Source organism: Palaemon carinicauda, chromosome 3 (assembly GCF_036898095.1).
Source record: "Palaemon carinicauda isolate YSFRI2023 chromosome 3, ASM3689809v2, whole genome shotgun sequence".
In the NCBI taxonomy this organism is placed as follows: Eukaryota; Metazoa; Arthropoda; class Malacostraca; order Decapoda; family Palaemonidae; genus Palaemon; species Palaemon carinicauda.
In genome coordinates this window covers 147,870,109-147,891,699 of record NC_090727.1, presented here as the reverse complement: position 1 = coordinate 147,891,699, position 21,591 = coordinate 147,870,109, and the positions used below count along the sequence as shown (strand labels likewise).

Below are 21,591 nucleotides of genomic sequence, written 5' to 3'. Positions count from 1 at the left end.
CATTCCTTCTCCCAGGGGTTGGGGAGCTTGGAAGAGGTCTAGGACTAGGAGGACGACAGACGCGCGCAGGCGCACCCTCCACTGCACTTAACTTCACTGCACTTTTTGCACTTTCACCCTTCAACTGCCTTACGTCGGACATCAGCTGTGTTCCGCCCGCAGCAAGCGATTCCACTTTAGCACCCAGCACTTGAATAGCAACTAACATATCTTTGAGTGACGGCTCATTAGCAGTTGCAGTAGCGGGATCAGGATCTACCACTACAGGGAAAGGAACAGGGTTAATGACATGGGAAGAGGAAAAGTCTTTAGAAGAGCGAGAAGAACTTCTCAATCTATCCCTTTTGAGTTTACGTCTATACCTGTCAAACTCAATCCATTCATGCTCTGATAGTAGAACACACTCATCACAGCGATCCCCCAAATCACACTCTTTACCTCTGCAAGCAACACAGAGAGAATGGGGGTCAAGTGAAGCTTTTTCCATTCGGGTCTTACACCCACTACTCACACATAACCTAAAAGTTATAGGGGGGTGGCCATTTTGAAAAATTCAAGAGAAATCAGACAAGCAAGGGTCAAAAATTTTCTAAATCCAATTCGAATTAAAGAATGTCCAAAGCGAGATCAAAAACAAGCGGGAGTCAACAACCAAAGTTTTGTACTTCACCAAAATAAGATCAATATTGACGAGAGCAGAATTCACGTGTCGCCGTTAGCGACGGCAGAGAATATATGAAGGTTCCAGGAATGGTTCCCAGGTACCTCACTAGGGCGCAGGGTGGTACACCTGGTTATCCAATTGGCGATTGGCGTGAGTTTTGAATTTTCTGCCGTGACGTCAGGGACGTAAGCTATATATATAACTACCGGGTAAGTCTTATGTTTAGAAATACAAATTACCTCCAAATTTCTCATTTGTTCCAACACAATTAGAAACCCTTATCCTTTACATAGGAGACACAGCCTTAGGTGGATGGAAGCCCCTATTCCAACTGGCTTGATACTTATTCCAAGATACCAAAAACTCAGATCTCTGTAAGTGATGCAGAGATAAGGTTCTTTACGCCGCATGCACTGGTGGTTTAGCAATACCAGAGAGTCCACGGCCTGTGCAATAAAGGGTGCAGAGCTGAAAATCTCTGTATAGTAACAATGAGGCATATACATATCAATAGGTTTGCCTGTTAAAACACACTCTGCCTTATAAGCAGTGTAGGAATAATACAATAATACAGTATAGAAGTGATATTCCCACACCACCCACATTACCTGAAGCGAATCGATTCCAGCTGACAAGGTTTCCGATGCTGTGCCTCAGGAGAGGGAAAGATGAAAGGAAAAGAAAAGGGCAGTTAATGTTCCCTTTCATCTCAGTCTAACACGTTATCTCCATCCTCGATTCGATGCTAATGATCCTGTGAGAACAGCCACTGTAGCTTTACCACCTGCTGTGTAACTATTACAGGTCCTGGCAAAAAGGTGTCTAGGGACAGGTAGATTGATTCCTGCAGGTAATGGGTCGTAAATGTGGTCTGCCATTTCCAGAAGCCTGCCTGGAGTACCTGCCCCATAGAGAGATTCTTACAGAATGACAGGGTCGCAGTTACTCCTCTAACCCAAGGTCTATATGGAACAGACGGTGAGAGTAGTGAATGGGTACAGTCAGACCTCCCTGAGCCAAGAGGAGATCGTATTTAGTACCTTCTTCTTAACTCGTCTGTGCTGACGAAGAGGTGATGCAGGTTAAGTTGAGTCGTTTATGTACGTTTAAGGTAGTACCTTAGGGCCCTCACAAAAGCAGCTGATCAGAATCGTCAGTTACTCCTCTAAGGCTCACAACCTGAAATGAAGAAAACCTGGAATCGGAAACGGATGTACAGTATTCTGGCTTTTAGCCACAAACTCAGGGATGAAGGAGAATTGAGACCTGTCTCCAGTACTCGGTATAAGTGACACTAAGGGAGAGACCAGGAGGATCACTAACTCATTTGAAGGAGGATAAAGCAAGCAAGAAAACCCTTTAGAGGGTAAGGTTCCTGTCTGAGGTAAGCCTTAATGGTTCATAAGGTACGATCTTTAGGGAATGCAAGACCTTAATAGTGTTCTAGGATGGTGATCTCACCTCTATCGGAGGAAAAGACTGCTCAAAACTCTGTACTTACGAGCATAATGAGTTCCATCAAACAGGAAGTATCTACTCCTTTCAGCCTATAAACCTAGCTAAAGGCTTAGCAATAGCTTTTTACTGCCGATCCTGAGCAAAACTTTTCTCTTTGGAGGTAGAGCAAAATTTTGGCTATCAATGGAATAGAGGCTACAAGGAGAATCACCCTTCCTACATCACCAAACACAGAAGATGGCCCACTTGGCTTGGTATGAAGAAGTTGAAGATTTCTGGAGGTATCCTGCCCGCCATCTCTTGCACAAATTCCCGTGAACCTCCTTTGAGAGGATATGCTGGATAACCTTCATAAGTGAGGCCATAGAGATTCCACTGAGCTGTGGAATATCTGGGCATGTGGCTGGCACAACAGGTTGGGAAGAGGAAGCAATTCTCTTGGAGTCTCTATCAGGAGCCATAGAAAGTCCGAGTACCATTTTACTCTGGGCTATTTCAGGACTACTTGAGCCATATTGAGATTGGGAGTGTACCAGACTTGGTTCAAGACATTCCTTATCACGTAGAACTGTGGAACATCATTGACATTGAGGCTGTTCCAAGGGAATTGGAAAGCGTCCTGAAATGTTGCTTTTGGGTCTGGCTCTGGTGAGCAGTGCTGTATGTCAGATTCTTCCGATTTTGCAGCTGTTGTGATTTGGTCGACTGTTAGGGAATACCACAAAGCCAGGATCCTGTTTGCAATCTGAGAACGCAAACACCATTCTGACCCAATGATCAACATTATTAGTGTTGTCTGCCACAATGTTCTTTTTTGCTTGGAACAAAGCACGCTGTCAGAGAGATCAAGTTGCACACTGCCCACTCATGAATTTCTACCGCTAGCTGGAAAAGTTACCGAGCGTGAGGAGACCCGCTCGATGCTTCAACATGTTGATATGGCATCGACACTCCTGGTTGATCAATTATCTTGACGTTAGGTGTTGTAGGAGGTGGACTTCCTATCCTTCCTCCTCCAAGTCTGTGAACAACAGAAGTTCTGGTGGAAGCAACAGAAGGGTCTCGTCCCGCTACCATTCAAGGTCAAGTCTAGAATCCTACCCTAATGATAGAGGAGTGTGGCTGTCTGGCAACCAGTCTTTTCAGCTCCAATTGACGAGACCGCAGGTAGAGATGACAGTTTGGAATGAGACGTTCTAGGGAAGCTAGATAATCCAGCAACTTCTGCCAAGGCTGTGCTGACAGATAGGCCTGTTGAATGAGTGGGATAGTCGTCTCTTGAAAGCGTACTCGTCTGTCCCAAGATGGGAAAATGTTCCTATAATGGTGTAAATGTCCCTACCTGGGTAAATCAATCATTTTTGAGGCTAGAAGGGACCTCTTCGGTTCACCACAATCCCTAGCTCTTGACAGAACAAGAGAAGCCTGTTTTGGTGGAGAAAACGGTTGTCCTTAGAATCTGTCAAGATCTACTAATCATCCAGGCAATGCAGATGAGCCCTGTTGGTGTGTGCCCATGTTGAAACTAGAGTAAAAAATCTAATGAAAACTTGAAAAGCTGTTGACAGAACATAGCAAAGAACTTTGAATTAGTACACTCTGCTCTCTATGACAAATGGCGGTGCTGCACTTCCTGGCGGCAGGCTGGATTGGGATCTGGAAGAACATAGGCATCTTTAAGTCAATCGTCATTGTGAAGTCTAATGGTCTGATCGCCTGTCTGACTGTGACTGTAATCTCTCTTCTGAACGAAGTTTGCAGAACACTCGTTCAAAGTTGAGAGGGCTATATCCGGCATTTGGCTTCCAGACATCTCTACAAGAGAGTCGACTGAAGAAGCTTGGGGGGCCGTCACTGTCCCTGCCTTCAGCATCAGTCCTTGGACTGTGCTGAAGGTACACAAAAGGTGCATTTGACCTTGTCTTTATTCCCTGTCACAGTTATTTCCGGAATAACTAGAGAGCGCAATAAGAGCCTAAGCTCACAACTCACCGGTGAGGGAGATTGCGTGCAAACAGATAAGAAAGCACCAATAAGTTGGCTAACTCTAAAATCTTAATGAGAGCACTATTGGAGATGCTCAGGTGAGAGGGTGCACAATTGATCATGAGCAGGCAAGATGTGTAATCGATTGCAAGCAGGTGGTGATTATGAACTGAGCAGATAAGATTATGGATTGCGATCGTGCACAAGTGTAATGGCGTTCTCTTAAGAGTGAGCTACTACAGTAACACCTAATAGTATGTCTAGTATCACTCTACAGGTAATGGTAGCAGAAACTAAGGAGATGGAGCTACAGTAACAACGTGTGATTACTAACCAATTTGTGATTGTGAGGTGATGTTGTTGCATAAGATGATAGCGATGAGCTGAGAAACTTAAGTACAGTCGCATGAAATCTCCCCGTCTCTTTCTTCGCTCTCGGTGAGGGATTGAGCACCAGTCTCTCCCATGTGGAGAGAAGCGGTTGGAGAGACTTAAGAAAATTCTATCGATTGGTCAGCTGACTGACTGCATACCTAAGGCTGAGGAAAGTGTGAGAGTCATGCCAGGTGAAATTGGTCTTTGGTCACCTTTGAAGGGTTATTCCAATCTTTTGGCAATCTTTCCTGTTACATTTCTTGCTCCTCCCTGTTCCAGGAAAGCGTACGAGCAAGACGCCTTTGTAGTAAATTTATTGTTTTCCTGTTTGTAGCAGGGGAATAAGGAGGAGCCACCAGGGATGACAAAATCAGACCTGGGACCAATGGAGTAGAGGGAGAAAGCAGAAAAAGAAGGGAAGCCGGGAGACCCACTAACTCCTTGTCATCAAGAATATATTTTTGTAACTTCTTGAAGTTCTCTAATGCATCCAAAAGAAGACCACAAATTCTTTGCTAACTCATCGTTAACCTAAAGCACGACAAAGGATCTACCTTTCCTTGAATATCTTCCTGTGGAATTCAAGGTATGAATAGACGCTCGTACAGAAGTTTCTCTCTGTTCCAAAAGCATCAAATAAGACTACAAGTGGTCATGTTGCGCCCTCCTGCACTTCTGTTTTAGCACTCCTCTGTCAATCTGGAAAGGTGGATGCTTCAAATGAGCCTGCCTGATATCATCACTAGTTTGCATTAATCGAAAGTGAGCGTAACTCTGCACACACGTTCAGGAGGTAAAGATATCTCTCCTCTTGAGGAAAGTGATCCTGCCATTATAGGGAGGGGTAGATATGCAAATACATCTCATGCTTCTCTCCTCTTGGAGAAGATCGAGAGTGAGAGGGGCTGTTCCCCATACCCCTTCTAGAATCTGGTCTGGATCTCAAGTCATAATCTCCCCGGGAAGCTCAAGAATCCTTTCTGTTCTATAAAGAAATCTGTTCTTCTTTACGGACTGAAGATCCTTACTCTCTCTGAGGCATGAGCCCTACAAGAAATTGGGAAGGGGTTACGTGAAATCCTCCTATTCTTCAAGGTGACAGGGAACTAGTGATCTGAGCGAAATCTATTACGTTCTGAAAGAGACTGAAATATTCATTACTGGGAAATTTTTTATTCCGAGGTGATAGAGGGTGTAAGGTCTACACAAATTTGACTGAGGACAATCAATAATTGTCATCGGAAGATATTACTCTTGGTATTATCAGAACTGTTATGGGTTCAAGGATGATGGTCATCCAGAGGAGGAACCAGCGGCCTCTGGTAGTTAGGAGTGACTATTGGATACACCTGTAGGTCATAATCATGAGTGCTTACATTGCCAGGGCATGTCATGGATCCTGTGGGGAGCATCTAGGTGACACACAATGCTTTGAGCCATGTATGTACAATGAGCAAAGCGGTGCAGCTCATCTGGGTAGCGAGTGAGGTGTTAAGGAGTGTCTGGATGGATGAGGCACGCACAATAACTAACCTGTCCCAAAACTCTAACAGGCTGAGTGTGCAAGCACAACAGGCTCAGGAGGTGTTGTCTAGTAAAGACAGGTGTGTTTATACCCCGGTCTGTATGTGAGCAGGCATGAGCATGCAGCTATGCACCCGCATGTGATGAGCGACGTTGCTCGCGCTTCTCAATTACAGGCAGTGCGAGTGTTCCAAAGGGAGGCATGTTAACAATAACCATGTCTTTTCCCTTGGTGGGGAGAGGATGCTAAGGAAGGCGTGTACAAATCCTTGGGATTGTGTGAAGCTCTGTCAGTTACTGAGAGCACTAGAGTGTTAGCGCGTTCATCAGAAAACAATGATATAAGTCCAAACATTGCACACTCAAAAAGACATATTGCTCACAAGCGAGCACATCAAACTGAATGATACGGTCTCCATTCGGGAAGGAGAGCTTTTTTTCCTCTCAATATCAGCTTCTTCCAAACTCATGAGGGGATAGAAAATCAGGAAGTCTATCTCAAAGGCGCTGTCATAGGATGCTGAAGATTATTCCCCTTCCAAGGTATTAAGTCCAAAGGTTAAAGAAAGAAACATACAAAAGCCTAGTTTGCTTAACTGTAGACAACCACATGGCAGCAAACAATTACAAATATTGTACACTAGTAATAAAAAGAGAAAAAGTAACTGTATAAAGCTAAGAAACTCTAGCCAGTGGAACCACATCTGTTCTTTCTGGCAGTTGAAATCAAAGTGCTCAGTGAGCAAGTGGGGGGGGGGGTTTCTTCCCAGCCACCATTTTACATCTTGTTATAAAAGTGTAACTGCCGAGTTCTCCAGATTTGCTGATATCTACAGTATTCCCATGTAAAGAACGAGGGTTAACAAATAAATCTAGATGAAATTTCCTAAGAGTTCTACAGGCCCAACTAATTCTTATAGAATTCAAAAGATTTTTAAAGCTGCAACCTAATGTACATCATTAAACAAAGCCATCCCATGACATAAAATCATAGTCAGGCTTGAGTAGCTGAATGCATTTCTCCAAAGTAAATTTTATAATCAAGAATCACACCTAAAATTTTAAAGGAGTTGTATATACTGTAACACAAACTCTAAAGAGAGGAATAAAGGACATTAGTAAAGTCAAGTCCTAAGAGAAGCCGATAGCATGTCAGTGTTAGTTGGTGGCAGGAATCTAAATGATTGTTCGGTGTAACGGCAGAAAGGGTGTGGGTTCCCCATCACTGCCCAGTAACTACCGTCTACTGCCGATACCTCTTTACAAGTTTTAACTGCTAAGTTCTCCAGCTGCACTTGAAGCATTCTCTCCTATCAAAGGAAGAGGATTTGTATTTGCATAGGAATAACCAAGGTCATTGAGTGGGAAGGAAACCCTTCACCTAAAAATGACATGCACTAATATAATTGATGAAATATACATAAAGTACAGGATAAACTGTCAGAAAAACATATGTTTCATGATTATAATCATATATTTTTTTCAGAATTTCTCATTTATATATTTGGATCCTCTTTACTATCTGTCCCCTTAAACACATAGGAAAATTGAAAAGCCAAAGTCAAAGAACATTATACATATGAACATCATATTTTTCTAGCTGCTAGCCTTTTAATTTATTAATTAATTGGCATAATCAATAAGAATAAACAAAACATATGAATAGCATTAAAATGTGTCAATAACACTTATGGGGATATGTCTACACCCTAACCCAACCAAAGATGTCTGATCCATCCCAAGCAGGTTTTGACACCCCAACATTGACTAGGAAATAAGGCAAAGGCAATAATAAAGCTATTGCAATTAAAACATTCATAATAAAATCAGCTAGACAGCTCAAATACAAGTAGTTTGATATGTCCAATTCCTAAAAAGAAAAAAAAAATGAATGGAACTCCTGTATCCAAAGATTTCTTCGTTTTTATTTGCCACCTTCTAGAATGACCTATTTAACTAAACTAAAAAAGGATGGTAAATTATGCTGACTAATATGCAACTTCTCCAATTGAACATGATTAGTTTTGTTGTCTAAAAAGTTACCCAACTCCTAAATGGAAATGAAACAAGCTTGGTAAATTTCCCAAAACTTTCTGTGAGAGAAAAACGTGACAGAGGAAGTAAGAAAAGATGATGGACAGGCAAGCTAAGCAAATTTGCAGGTATAGTCTGTCAGGGAAATACCATGAACAGAAAGGAGTTGAGGGAAATTGGTTGAGGCCTTTGCCATACAAAGGACTAGCAACGGCTGGTTATTGGTGCTAGCGTAGTGAACTATTTAGATCTATGTTTGCGTGAAATTTGTAACACGTATAATCTTAAATTATCGTAGTATTAACTGATATGACACCAAAGCCAAGATCAAACTTAACCGACATAAGTAAAACGACATGCTTTTAGCTCAATACATCATAGAAATCAGTATAAAAACAGTCCTAGTTTCAAGCAATATCAAAGTAGCACAACCTTCAAAGCAATATAAACCAAAAAACAAAGCTTGTCTATATATATTACACTATGGCAAACTTATAAAAAGTAATTACCAGCAGTTCTCCGTAATGGGATGCTGAAAAATCACTCTGCGCCAGTCAGGGGAGAATAGTTTATTGAAAACCCCATTACCAGATCGAACTAACGATATTCCCAGAAATTTTTAGAGCAATTGGAATGTATCATTGTTTACAAGATCAGCTGATTCGTCGTCTGCTTTTCCATTGTCATAGAAAACTTATAAATAGATAACGTTTATTTTAGTAACATTACAATTTAGAGTCTCTAATGTTTGGAATGTATTTAGCATTATTTAATAATAAATAATTTAATAAGGATAGACACAATATACAGATCATTCGTGAAAGCAGGAATTCCATACACAGGTTATAATTTCCACATGATAAAAGTAATTTAGTATCTATCACTTTATCTCGTAGTGTAAAATTAATAATCATAGTTGATGCTACTTAGCATTAAAAATATTAAGGTATTTTGAACATAAAAATTCAATATGAAGATATATAAATTACGTATCAACTAATTTGTATACTTTCGCGAATTTTCGAGTAACATTCTTTCCAGTATAGCCAACTTTCTGAAGCAGAAACAGGATATTGACATTTGCAAACATGAACAGTAGTTTGTGTGTTTTTTAAAACCCTCATTAACATTTAATATATTTAAATTTTACAAAAATATAAGCCTCCTGATATATTACAGATATTAGAGAAACTTATCAAGGGTAGTTTACGCTTTACGAACTGGTAACAGTGTCTAATGTTTATCAGGTGAGGTGCAACACGTCAATATATACCCGGTATGTATCTACTACATCATGCTGTCGTGATACTACTAAATTTGCCTTAGATATTATATGAGTAATCTGAACTGAAATGCTACATTAGGGTGTGCAAATTAATCCGAAGCTTACTGTATTATAAGGTATACAAGCGTTATTGGTACTATTTCGTCAGAAGACCACGAGTATTAAAGAAACAGTCAGGGATATGGTCATATGGGCATAAACAATATCTCATATAGAGCGTCCATTTTGTGTATTCAATTAATTCTGTATAGGATATAGTTGTGAAAGGCTCTGTGTAGCGATACAAACAAAGCTGATAGATGTTATTATCTGGAAGACTTGATTCAACCAGTCTCGTAATCAATGTTGCGTCAGTGTAACGGCACTCTGCAGACGAAGGAATTTTGATACTCGCATAGGCGGTTGTATATATATATATATATATATATATATATATATATATATATATATATATATATATATATATATATATATATATATATATATATATATATATATATATATATATACATATATATATATATATATATAAATTTATTTATCTATTTATATATAGGCTATATACATTTATTTATATATATGAATATATATATATATATATATATATATATATATATATATATATATATATATATATATATATATTAATAAAAAAAAGATCACGAAATATAGGATCTTCCAGAAGGCAAAGCTTGGGTTCGAGATTAGATCGCGGCAAAGTTATAGCCTACCTCCTAAAATTCCTCTAATGCTGACCAGGAGATATTGTTATCGATGAAATTTTAATTCTAAAACCCTTACAGTTAGATTTTAATTTTTATTATACATTGACTGTAAGAAACCCCCGTTTTACCCCAGACATCGTGAAATTGCCAAAAGTGGGGATTTTATATACACTAAATGTATATTCTGCGTTATGTTCAATAACTAAGACATTTAAATTAAAACGATTGGCTATGAAACTATATTTAGCTTTCAATACATTTTTATGAGCGCAAATAATTAGTTCCAGGATACCAATACAAGGGATTTGATTATTTGAATGAAAACGTAAACAAGTTTTTTTTTCGGTATCTTTCTGTTTTAAGATATCATATTATTATTATTATTATTATTATTATTATTATTATTATTATTATTAAGCTACAACCCTTGTTGGAAAAGGAGAATGCTGCAAGCCCAAGGGCCCCAATTGGTAAAAAACTCAGTGAGGAAAGGAAATAAATAAGCTACAAAAGCAATGTTTTTTTTTTTTCTAAGAACAGCAAAATATTCAAAATAGATCTTTCATACATAAACTATAAAAAAAACAAGAGGGAGAGAAACAGGATAGAACAGTGTGCCTGAGTGTACCTTCAAGCAAGAGAACTAACTATAACCCAAAACAGGGAAAGCGGTTAATATAAAAAACAAAACAAAAATCCAAAAGACGCCAATTTATACAGAATCTCATGTCTTAACTGTGACAAAACTTATATCTTATTTATATGGAAATAGTTTTCACGGAGGATAATGCATCATGTTAACGAGTAATGAGCAACAACAGTCTACTATCATTTATCACAAACATAATCTAATTCGTCGTATCGGCGTTGATCAAATACCCAGTTTTTAGTAGCAACTTTTTTTTTTTTTCCGAAGAACCGATAGTAATTCTGTTTTGATCAGATAAGAGTAGGCCTAGTCCAAGCGTCTTGAAATTCGGAGGGCATCGATAAGATTTTCCTTTAATCAACGTTAAAGAAGAATTGGAGGTTTTAAGCCTCCAATTGTAAGCTAATCTTGACCCTACAGCCTGATCTCTGGACCTACGCCATACTTGATAAGCATCTATGCTTTGTATCTCTTGATTTGTCCCCTGTCTGTGGAGCGTAACTGCCAGTTTCCAAAGTATGACACAGACTTATTTTAGTTGATTTTGTATTTCGATAGGGAATATCTATTAGTTTGAATTATTTTGTCTTGAGGGTCATTATGTGTTATATATATATATATATATATATATATATATATATATATATATATATGTATGTATATATATATATATATATATACATATATTTATATATATATATATATATATATATATATATATATACATATATTTATATATATATATATATATATATATATATATATATATATATATATATATATATATATAGTCCCGAAAGGAAAAGTGGAAAAAACTATTGGATATAGTACCCTTTGTTTATAGTCCACGTTTCCTATAGACGAAAGTACAAAATCCACTCTTTTTTTCTATATTTCATTTCGGGCATGATACAAAATTTAAAGCTCACGTGTCAGCTTTCGTGGTTTTTCACACATACACATGCATATGTGTGTATGAGTGTAGATACCTTAACGGGGTGAAAGGACTGTGTAATGCTGTGATCGGCAAGGTTTAGTCAGGGCCGCCAGTACTAGGTTGGTTTGCTGTTAGCGATCATACGAAAATCTCCAACCATCACCAATCCGTTGTGGCTAGTGTGGGGATTAAATTGGCCAAACCCTACACATGAATAGGGGCATGTGGACATTCTGAGGCCTTTGTCCTGTAGTGGACTAGAAACGGCTGCATTTGTGTGCATGTGTATACTAGAGAGGAATAGCCTAACTCGACTAACTCACCCGATCCGCTAATCTCTGTTTGTAGTTCTTTAGGTATGTCTGTATTGTGTGTGTGTGTGTGTGTGTATAACAAAAGGTAGTTTTTAGAGTTCATGAATATTGATGACAGATGACAGATCTAACTGACGGAAGAGGGGATGGTGTTTGTGGTTATTTGAGATAGTTTCTTTTTTATAGATTTTAGTTTGAAGAGGGTCAGTTGAGATGTTAAAGACTAGGATGTGGCCAGGAATTGGTTGGTAGGGATTACGCTCTTCTTCGCTTTCGGAGAAATAGATATTAAAAATTCGAGGTTGTTCTCTTTCAAGTAAATGTTAATTTACCTCTTCCATGTGTGGTTTCACTGAAATTAACGTTAGTATAGCTATTATTATTATCATTATTTGCTAAGCTACTCCCCTAGTTGGAAAAGCAGGATGCTATAAGCCCAGGGGCTCCAATAGGGAAAATCCCAGTGAGGAAAGGAAACATGGAAAAATCAAATATTTTGAGAAGCGCAATAATATTAAAATAAATATCTCCTATGTAAACTATAAAAACTTTAACAAAACAAGAAGAAAAGAAATAAGATAGAATAGCATGCCTGAGTGTACCCTCAAGCAAGAGAACTTTAACCCAAGGCAGTGGAGGACCATGTTACAGAGGCTATGGCACTACCCAAGACTTAGAGAACAATGGTTTGATTTGGAGTGTCCTTCTCCTAGAAGAGCTGCTAACCAAAGCTAAAGAGTCTCTTCTACCCCTACCAAGAGGAGAGTGGCCACTGCACAATTACAGTGCAGTAACCCCGTGGGTGAAGAAGAATTGTTTGGTAATTTCAGTGTTGTCAGGTGTATGAGGACAGAGGAAAATATGTAAAGAATAGGCTAGAGTATTCGGTGTGTGTAGGCAAAGGGAACATAGACCGTAACCAGAGAGAAGGATACAATGTAGTACTGTCTGGCCAAGCAAAGGACCCCATAACTCTCTAGCGGTAGTATCTCAACGAGTGACTGGTGCAATATCACTATCATCTCTCAGTATAGTTAAAGGCAAAAAGACTCACAACATTTCGGCAATGCTGCAGGCAGTTATTTCATATAGGTTACTAGTAGATAAGAAAATAGAATACTAAGGGTGACATGGAAGATGATGGAGTATGATGTGTGTTATCAAGGGGGCTATGACCGATTGTCGAAGAGACCCCGTCCGGGTACAAGGCCTGGGCAATCTGCACGCACGCACAAAGTGGCTGACTAGATTGTGTAGGTGTAGACTGTAGGGTGTACCATGATAAAGGATGTATATTTGTTATATTAATGAATAACTGTTCCTTTCTATGAAGTTGAAAAGGAAAGAGGAGATTTCACATACACATGATGATATGCGTAGGTTTACCCAAGGAAGCGGTTTTGCAGATGAGGTGCATGTTATGGAAAAGCTGTTTGAGAAATTTGAGATTGCACATGTAAATTTGTAGCTGATATACATGAACCATCAGCCGGAAACTTATGATGGAAATGATAGTGATGCTGCGGGGAATGTGTTGAGGATTTGTTGAGAAAAAAAGTAATTTGAAAAGGTAATTGTACATCATAGCATATAGATAGGATTGTATGTTGTAAGCTTCATCTGAAGACAAAGGTTTTTATGTGGACATAGCTCATTTAATATCTAGTTTCTCTTCCTCTTGTTTTGTTGAAGTTTTTATTGTTTATATCGGAAATATTTATTTTAATGTTGTTACTATTCTTAAAATATTTTATTTTTCCGTTTCCTTTCCTCACTGGGCTATTTTCCCTGTTGGGGCACCTGGGCTTATAGCATCCTGCTTTTCCAACTAGGGTTGTAGTTTAGCATTTAATGATAATAATATTAATAGTAATAATATAAATTAAGTGATGGGAGGATTTAAAGAAAGGACACGAGATATAATTGCAAATGTCTGAGGTAAATATTGTGGATTGGGTGTGCTATGAAAATATTTTTGATATGGTGTATCACGATGATGAAGAGAAGCTGAAGATACTGGTAAAAGAAGTTAAAAGTATTAATAAGAGATTGTAAGGGAAAGTTGAAGGTGAATGCTATTAAAAGTAATGTAATTAGCGCACAGGGAACTGGAAAGGTAGAAAGATGATTATTAGTATAGAACTTGTAAAGATGGAAGTACGAATTATTTAGTTATTTGATTATATTAGAATTAGAGGAAATGTAAACCATAGGGTGGAGTTTAGCTGGATCTGTGCTATTATTATTAAAAGGGAAGAGATTAACCGTCCCAGTGAGTTGACCTCGACTCTTACATACTATATATATATATATATATATATATATATATATATATATATATATATATATATATATATATATGTATATATATATATATATATATATATATATATATATGTATATATATATATATATATATATATATATATATATATATATATATATATATATATATATATATCATCATTTTCTACGCCTATTGACACAAGGGGCCTCGGTTAGATTTCTCCAGTCACCTCTGACTTGAGCTTTAAATTCAATACTTCTCCATTCATCATCTACTTCAAGCTCCATAGTCCTCAGCCAAGTAGGTCTGAGTCTTCCAACTCTTCTAGTGCCTTGTGGGGCCCAGCTGAACGTTTGATGAACTAATCTCCTTGGGTAATGCGAAGAGCATGACCAAACCATCTCCATCTACCCCTCATCATGATCTCATCCACATATGGCACTCGAGTAATCTCTCTTATATTTCATTTTTAATCATGTCGTCTAAATAAGTTGATAAATTTTTGTAGCACCTTGACATCAAAGCTGAAAATCCACAAAACAGTCTTACAATTGTTCAAAATCCTTGATCCGCACTCGGGTACAAAATTTTGACAATGATAACATTTTAAGATATCTGGTGACTAATCTTTTTATCATCCCCTTCAGAAATAGTAGTGTATATACAAACATGTATATTCAACGTTGTTACTGATCTTAAGATATTTTATATTGTTATTCATTATTTCTTATAGCTTATACAGTTTATTTATTTCCTTATTTCCTTTCCTTGCTGGGCTATTTTCCCTGTTGAAGCCATGGTACTTATAGCATCCTGCATTCGCAAAACAAAATTTACCCTTTTTTGGCTCATGGGCAGAAATTTGATAAAATTGTATTAAATTATATAAGCATAATTTTAAGATAATATAGATATACAGAGAGGTAAACAGACAAACACGATTGAAATCATAACACCCAGTAAATGAAACGATTGACATAATTATATTTTGGAAATGCAGAAGCCCACATTTTCATACCATCTCTTCCTTTTTTTTCAACTTAGTGTCCAAAATATAAAAACTTTCGCTTCCATGTTCATCTGTGGGTTTCCCCCCTAAGAATACAAAATAAAAGTCCTATTTATTCTTGCACATCATTGGGTAAACTGTTTATAATGGTTTATGAGGATTTGTTTTTAAATGGGAATGGCAAGATACTTGTTTCTTTAAGTGATTAAGAACTATTTCTTCTTTGGTTAATAGGCAACAAATTTTCCATGTAGATCAGTTTAAACATACTTGAGTTATCGAGGATTTTCTGAGCTCAACTTCATCTGACAAGTCAATAAACTAAAAAAAAAAAAGAAAGAAAAAAAAAACGTATGATTGTTCTATTGCTGTCCCTAATTTAGAACGAGAAACATCTGTTGGATAATATCAGCTCAGACATGTGGCCAAAGTAGTAAAATTTCATATTAAGTTTACTTCTTTTTGATTACTTTTATAATGGCTAATTTTTCCAGTCCCTGAAGACTCGGAATCATTGTCGTGTGTTGGAAGTGGACCACGCAAGGGCGTCATCAATGAACATGGTTTTTTTTTTAATTTCCCGAATAGATTCTGTCATGTTCAATTTACAGACTTCAAAAGGAAGAAGCAAATGAGTAAACATGAAAACGATCGCTCTTTGCCGGGTTCGGGATTAGTTACATCTAACTGATGAAAAGCTGCGATGAAAAGAGGCACTGGTTGCTTGAATGGGGCTCGGACTTGAAGAAAAGGATGTGACGTAAAGGATGATGGATGAAGTCACGAAGTCCAAGAGCTGGGGCGGCGGGGAGGACGATGGTTCATCGTCTGGAGAAACAAAGAATATCTTGGATATATTCGTTAGTAAATCATAACGAGAAAGGAAGGTCTGACTGCATGATATTCTGATCGATTTGATAACTGTTTGTTTTGGTTTAGCTTAATTTCAGCTCAAATCGAGTTTAGTGGAAAAAGTCGAGTAGGATAATGATCGTAAAAGGAAAAGAAGAAGATGGAGTAATGAATGTTATCATGGATGGTGGAAGAATGGAAGTGGTGGTTTTGTATAAGTATCTTCGAGTTAGTATAACGGCTGATGGCAAGAATAGAAAAGAAGAGGACTCGGAATTTGAGAAGCAAGAATGGTAGCAGGTTGTGTGGGCAAAAGCTTGGTGAAAGACTTGAGTTGTCCGTTGAAGACAAGATGGAAATGTGTGACGGGATTCTTGAACCAACTCTCCTTTATGGGAATAGACTATGAATGTTGCATGCTAATGAAAGAGCAGAGAATTAATCTATTGCGATAGACTGCTTGAGCTATAACAAAGATTAAAAGTAAAAGGCTAGTACTAACTGGGGAAAGATGTATCAGAATATTTTGAGCTGGTTCGGTCACGTGGAAAGAATGGAAGTACATTGAGTGTATGCAAGATAGGATTGACAGGCGCAATACGTTCAAGTGGGTTCGATGCATTTCTGAGTTGTGGAGGTTTCATTGCCTACCTTACAAGATTCATTAACTATTCAGAAATTAGAGGATGAATGTGGCAGTGACTTGAGTTGCCCTATTTCAGGGGAAATTACTATATATATATATATATATATATATATATATATATATATATATATATATATATATATATATATATATATATGTGTGTGTGTGTGTGTGTGTGTATATATATATATATATATATATATATATATATATATATTATATATATATAATCAGGTGTTGATAGTCTCTTGCACGATAAAGGCCTCAGACATGTCCTACTCGTGTCGGTTTATGGTCTTTCTATATTTCTACAGCTGCAAATGTTCTTAATTCGTCAATCTATCATCTCTTTCTTCCCCTGCTTCGTTTGCAATCTCTAGGGACCCATTCTGTTATTCTTCTTGTCCATCCATTATCTGTCATTCTCATTATATGCCCTGCCCATGTCCATTTTTTTCTTACATGTTGTTAGAATATCCTCTACTTTAGTTTGTTCTCGTATCCCATGTTGCTCTTTTTCTGTTTCGTAGTGTTATTCCCATCATTATTCTTCCCATAGCTCTTTGAGTTGTAACTAGCTTATGTTCTAAGCTTTAGTGCTTTGGTAAGGCTTCAAGTTTCTGATGTATAAGTTAATACTGGTAGGACCATCTAATTAAATACTTTTCTTTTTAGAAAAAGTGGCATTTTACAATTCATATTCTCATATTGTTTACCAAATGCTCTCCATCCCATGCTTATCCTTCTGTTAATTTCGGTCTCGTGTCCTGGGGAAATACTTGCTGTCTGTCCTAAATATGTATATTCACAACAATCTCTAGAGGCTTGTCCATAACTCTTATTTTTTGTCTCTGCATTTTCATTGATTATTATCGTAGTTTTACTCATATTCATTTTCAGTCTCACATCTCTGCTTTCTCTATTCAAATCATCTATCATCTTTTGCAATCTCTCCCATGAATCACTAAATAAAACTGTCATCTGGAAATGTTAAGTTATTAAGGTACTCACCATTGATGTTAATTCCTACATTTTTTTCCAATCTAGCTCTTAAAAGTTATTCTAGGCACGCTGTGAATAATTTAGGGAAGATTGGGTCTCCTTATCTAACTCCTTTCTCAATTGGATTTTTCTCATTATATTTAGTTTTAGGATTGCTGTACTTCCTGTATGGATATCGTCAAGTGTTCTAACATAAGATTCATCTATGCATTGTCTTTGGAGGGCTTTCATTACTGCTGAGGTTTTGACTGAATCAAAAGCTTTCTCATAATCTATAAATGCCTTACATAGTAGTTTGTCATACTGTTAATTTTTTCATTAGCTGGTTAATTACACAGATATGGTCAGTTGTTGAATATCTACCTCTAAAGCCTGCTTGCACTCTTGCTTGTTCAAAGTCTAGCTCTCTCTATTCGGCCTAATGTAATCTTTGGAAATACGTTACATATTACTAAGAGTAAACTTATTGTTCCGTAATTTTTCAAGTCTTTTGTGTCTCCTGTTTTGTATCATCATACCCTCTTACGCCTATTGGAGCAAACGGCCTCGGATACATTTCGCTAGTCATCTCTATCTTGAGCTTTTAAATCAATACCTCTCCATTCATCATCTACTTCATGCTTCATAGTCCTCGCCATGTAGGCCTGGACCTTCCAACTCTTCTAGTGCCTTGTGGAGCCCAATTAAATGTTTGGTGAACTAATCTCTCTTGGGGAGTTTAAAGAGCATGACCAAACCATCTCCATCTATCTCTCAGCATGATCTCATCCATATATGGCACTCGAGTAATCTCTCATATGGTTTAATTTTTAATCGTCCTGCCATGTCACTCCCAATATTCTTCTGAGGTATTTGATCTCAAATCTATAAAATCTGTTGGATATTGTTTCATTGTCATACCATGAATCATGTCCATTAGTAACACCGACCTCACTAAAGTGATATATAGCCTGATTTTTGTATGTGATTTCAGGCAATTTGATTTCCAAATTCTACTTAACCTTGCCATTGTCTGATTTACTTTTTCAATCTCTCATTAAAGACCCTGTATTAGTAATCATAGTTCCTAAATATTTAAATGATTCCACCTCATTTATCCTTTCTCCTTCTAATGATGTTTCATCTTCCATTGCATATTCCGTTCTCATCATGCCTTTCTTCTATTTATCTTGAGCCCAACGTCCTGTGATATTTCATGCATTCTTGCAAGCAAGCATTGCAAATCATGTGATGTTCTGCTAATAAGGACAGTGTCATCAGCATACTCTAGGTCAGCTAGTTTCCTATTACCAACCCAGTCCAATCCTCATCCACCATCCCCCAACTGTTCTATGCATTACAAAATCCACGAGGAGGATAAACAACATAGGTGACAACACATTCCCATGGAAATTCATTTGATAGGACTCCACTAACATTAATTTTGCACTTACTATGCTCATGAACAGACTTAATTAACTTTACATATTGAGGAGGAATTCCATAATAACGCAGGACTCTCCACAAAGTTGGCCGGTGCATACTGTCAAAGGCTTTTTCATAGTCCACAAATGCCAGAGAAGTGACTTGTATATTCTACACGTTGCAGTACAACATGTCTTGAAATGAAAATTTGGTCAGTACAACGTCTACCTTTTCTAAACTTGCTTGTTCATCTCTCAGCTTTTCATCAATATTTCTCTCTAGTGTCTTTAGAATAAGCATACTATATATTTTCACGCAACTGACGTAAGTGTGATGCCTCTGTAATTATTGCAATCAGTCAGATCTTTTGTTTTTTTGCCACTTTCACCAACACTCCTAACTTCCATTCATCAGCTTTTGCCTCTTCATGCCACATTATACAAAATAATCTTATAAGTATTCTGGGAGTCACTTCATTTACGGCCAATATCATCTCAGCAGTTATTTCATCGTATCCAGGGGCTTTTTATCTCTGAATTTTTAAAGGATAGCTACGACTTCAAACACAATTCATTCATTCATGGGCACACCAAGGCCTTCAATTCATGTCTGGGGTTTGGACAGCTTTTACCATCCCGCTGGCCAGTACGGATTAGTGATGGTGGGAGATTTTCATCTGTTCGCTCTCAGCAAATCAACCTAGTATGAGTAATGTGACCAGAGTTCCGCTTTTCGACGTGTGTCCATTTCTTAAAGTTAGCAAATGTCCCGTTTTTTTTTTCTTTGTTTTTTTTTTTTTTTGCTTCAGGGAGTTTGGTCCCGCTTTGTCCACGTTAGTCCCACTGTTTTGTGCTTAAAAAGGAAGCAGTCCCCATTTTAATGGAATATTACTGATATTTTGTTTGATTTTACCATTTCACTAACTGATAACCTCTATCGTGTTCTCTGACAGTTCCATCCTGTTCGTAATACTAGGTATACAGTTAATTCTAATAGTCAGGCCTTCTCCACCATGAGGCTCAATACTACACAGTAATCTAGAAGTTTTATTCCAGGTGTGACCAAGTTGTGGAATGATCTTCCTAATCGGATAGTTGAATCTAACTCGCAGCAAATGTTTTTGTTTTTATGTTGAACAGGCTTAAATAAGTCCTTTTATAGTTTATATATCAAATATCTGTTTTAATGCTGTTAATGTTTTTAAAATATTTTATTCTAATTTTTCATTACTTCTTATATTTTTTTTTATTTCCTTATTTTCTCTCCTCCCTTGGCTATTTTTCCCTGTTGGAACCCTCGGGCTTATAGCATCTTGCTTTTCCAACCAGGGTTCTAGCTTAGCTAGTAATAATAATGATAATATGATACCCAGTGAAGCGAATTAAAAGATATTATGTATATATATATATATATATATATATATATATATATATATATATATATATATATATATGTGTGTGTGTGTGTGTGTGTGTGTGTGTGTGTAATCGATGAAAATTTCGCTTTAGTAAGTAATATTGTCATTATTACAAGCCCATCTGTTTTCTTCACTCACCCATTCATCTGTAAACTGGCGGTCGGCTATATTTTCAACATTGCCTTCAGCTTATTTTACGGGATTACCTTTCCGTCCTGCTTTCCGTTCAAAATACCCAAAACTTGGTCGAACGAACCTGATGAAACGGATTAAATCTGGTTTCTTCAGTCAGCCTGTCAGTTAGAAATGAACGTGGGGTTGGGGGGCGTGTTAAGGGGCTATAGTTTGAAAGAAAAACAATACTACGAACTGCCAAGGCCAGCAAACGGGAATCATGTCAGCCTAAGTCCTTATCGCGGTCTAGGCAGTGTTTAATGAGCATGGGGTCATTACCTTTGATGCTGCTGCTTTTTATCCTAAATTACCTTAAAACTTTTCCGATTTCCTTAAATTTGAATAGTGTTACAAAATCAAAATTACCTTACAGATATCATTACCTTGAAATCATGCAAATTACCTCAAACTAAGGTAATTACCTGAAAAGTTTAACCTTGGGTCTAGGTATAGAACTCAACCGTGGTCCATATGATCGTGGGGCAAGTGACTAAGTCACGTGATCCTAAGTAGGGGGAAGAAACAATGCAAAGATGAAATTATAAAAGGGATGCTGTATAACAACAGCAAATAAAACGATTTGTTACATAACAGTAATAAGTAATTATGAGGCATAGCAAAATAGAATTATCAGGTTATTTTTATGTGAACGAAGAAATCGTCACCATGGTTGAGAAGTTTCCTCAATCGAAGAACACACCAGGATTTTAGATTTAATTTTCCGTGTTAGATTTGGCGTTTACGACATTAGACCTATTTAATACCATATACAGTATATTTAATTTTTGATACATTTGTTACATTAGTCAATCAATGTATTCTATCACATAATTTTTTAAGTTACTTATT

The 21,591-nt window shown here is 37.3% G+C and overlaps 1 protein-coding gene across 1 annotated transcript in view; it reads right to left on the bottom strand.

Annotated features, from left to right (window-relative positions):
* The window catches only part of LOC137638609 (gamma-glutamylcyclotransferase-like), a 102,761-nt gene extending 94,054 nt beyond the window's left edge, over nucleotides 1-8,707 (bottom strand). Inside the window, exon 1 of the mRNA XM_068370852.1 lies at nucleotides 8,551-8,707. The gene's annotated coding sequence lies outside the window, so the exon portion shown is untranslated. The remainder of the gene's footprint in view (nucleotides 1-8,550) is intronic.
* Between the last annotated feature and the right edge of the window lie 12,884 nt (nucleotides 8,708-21,591).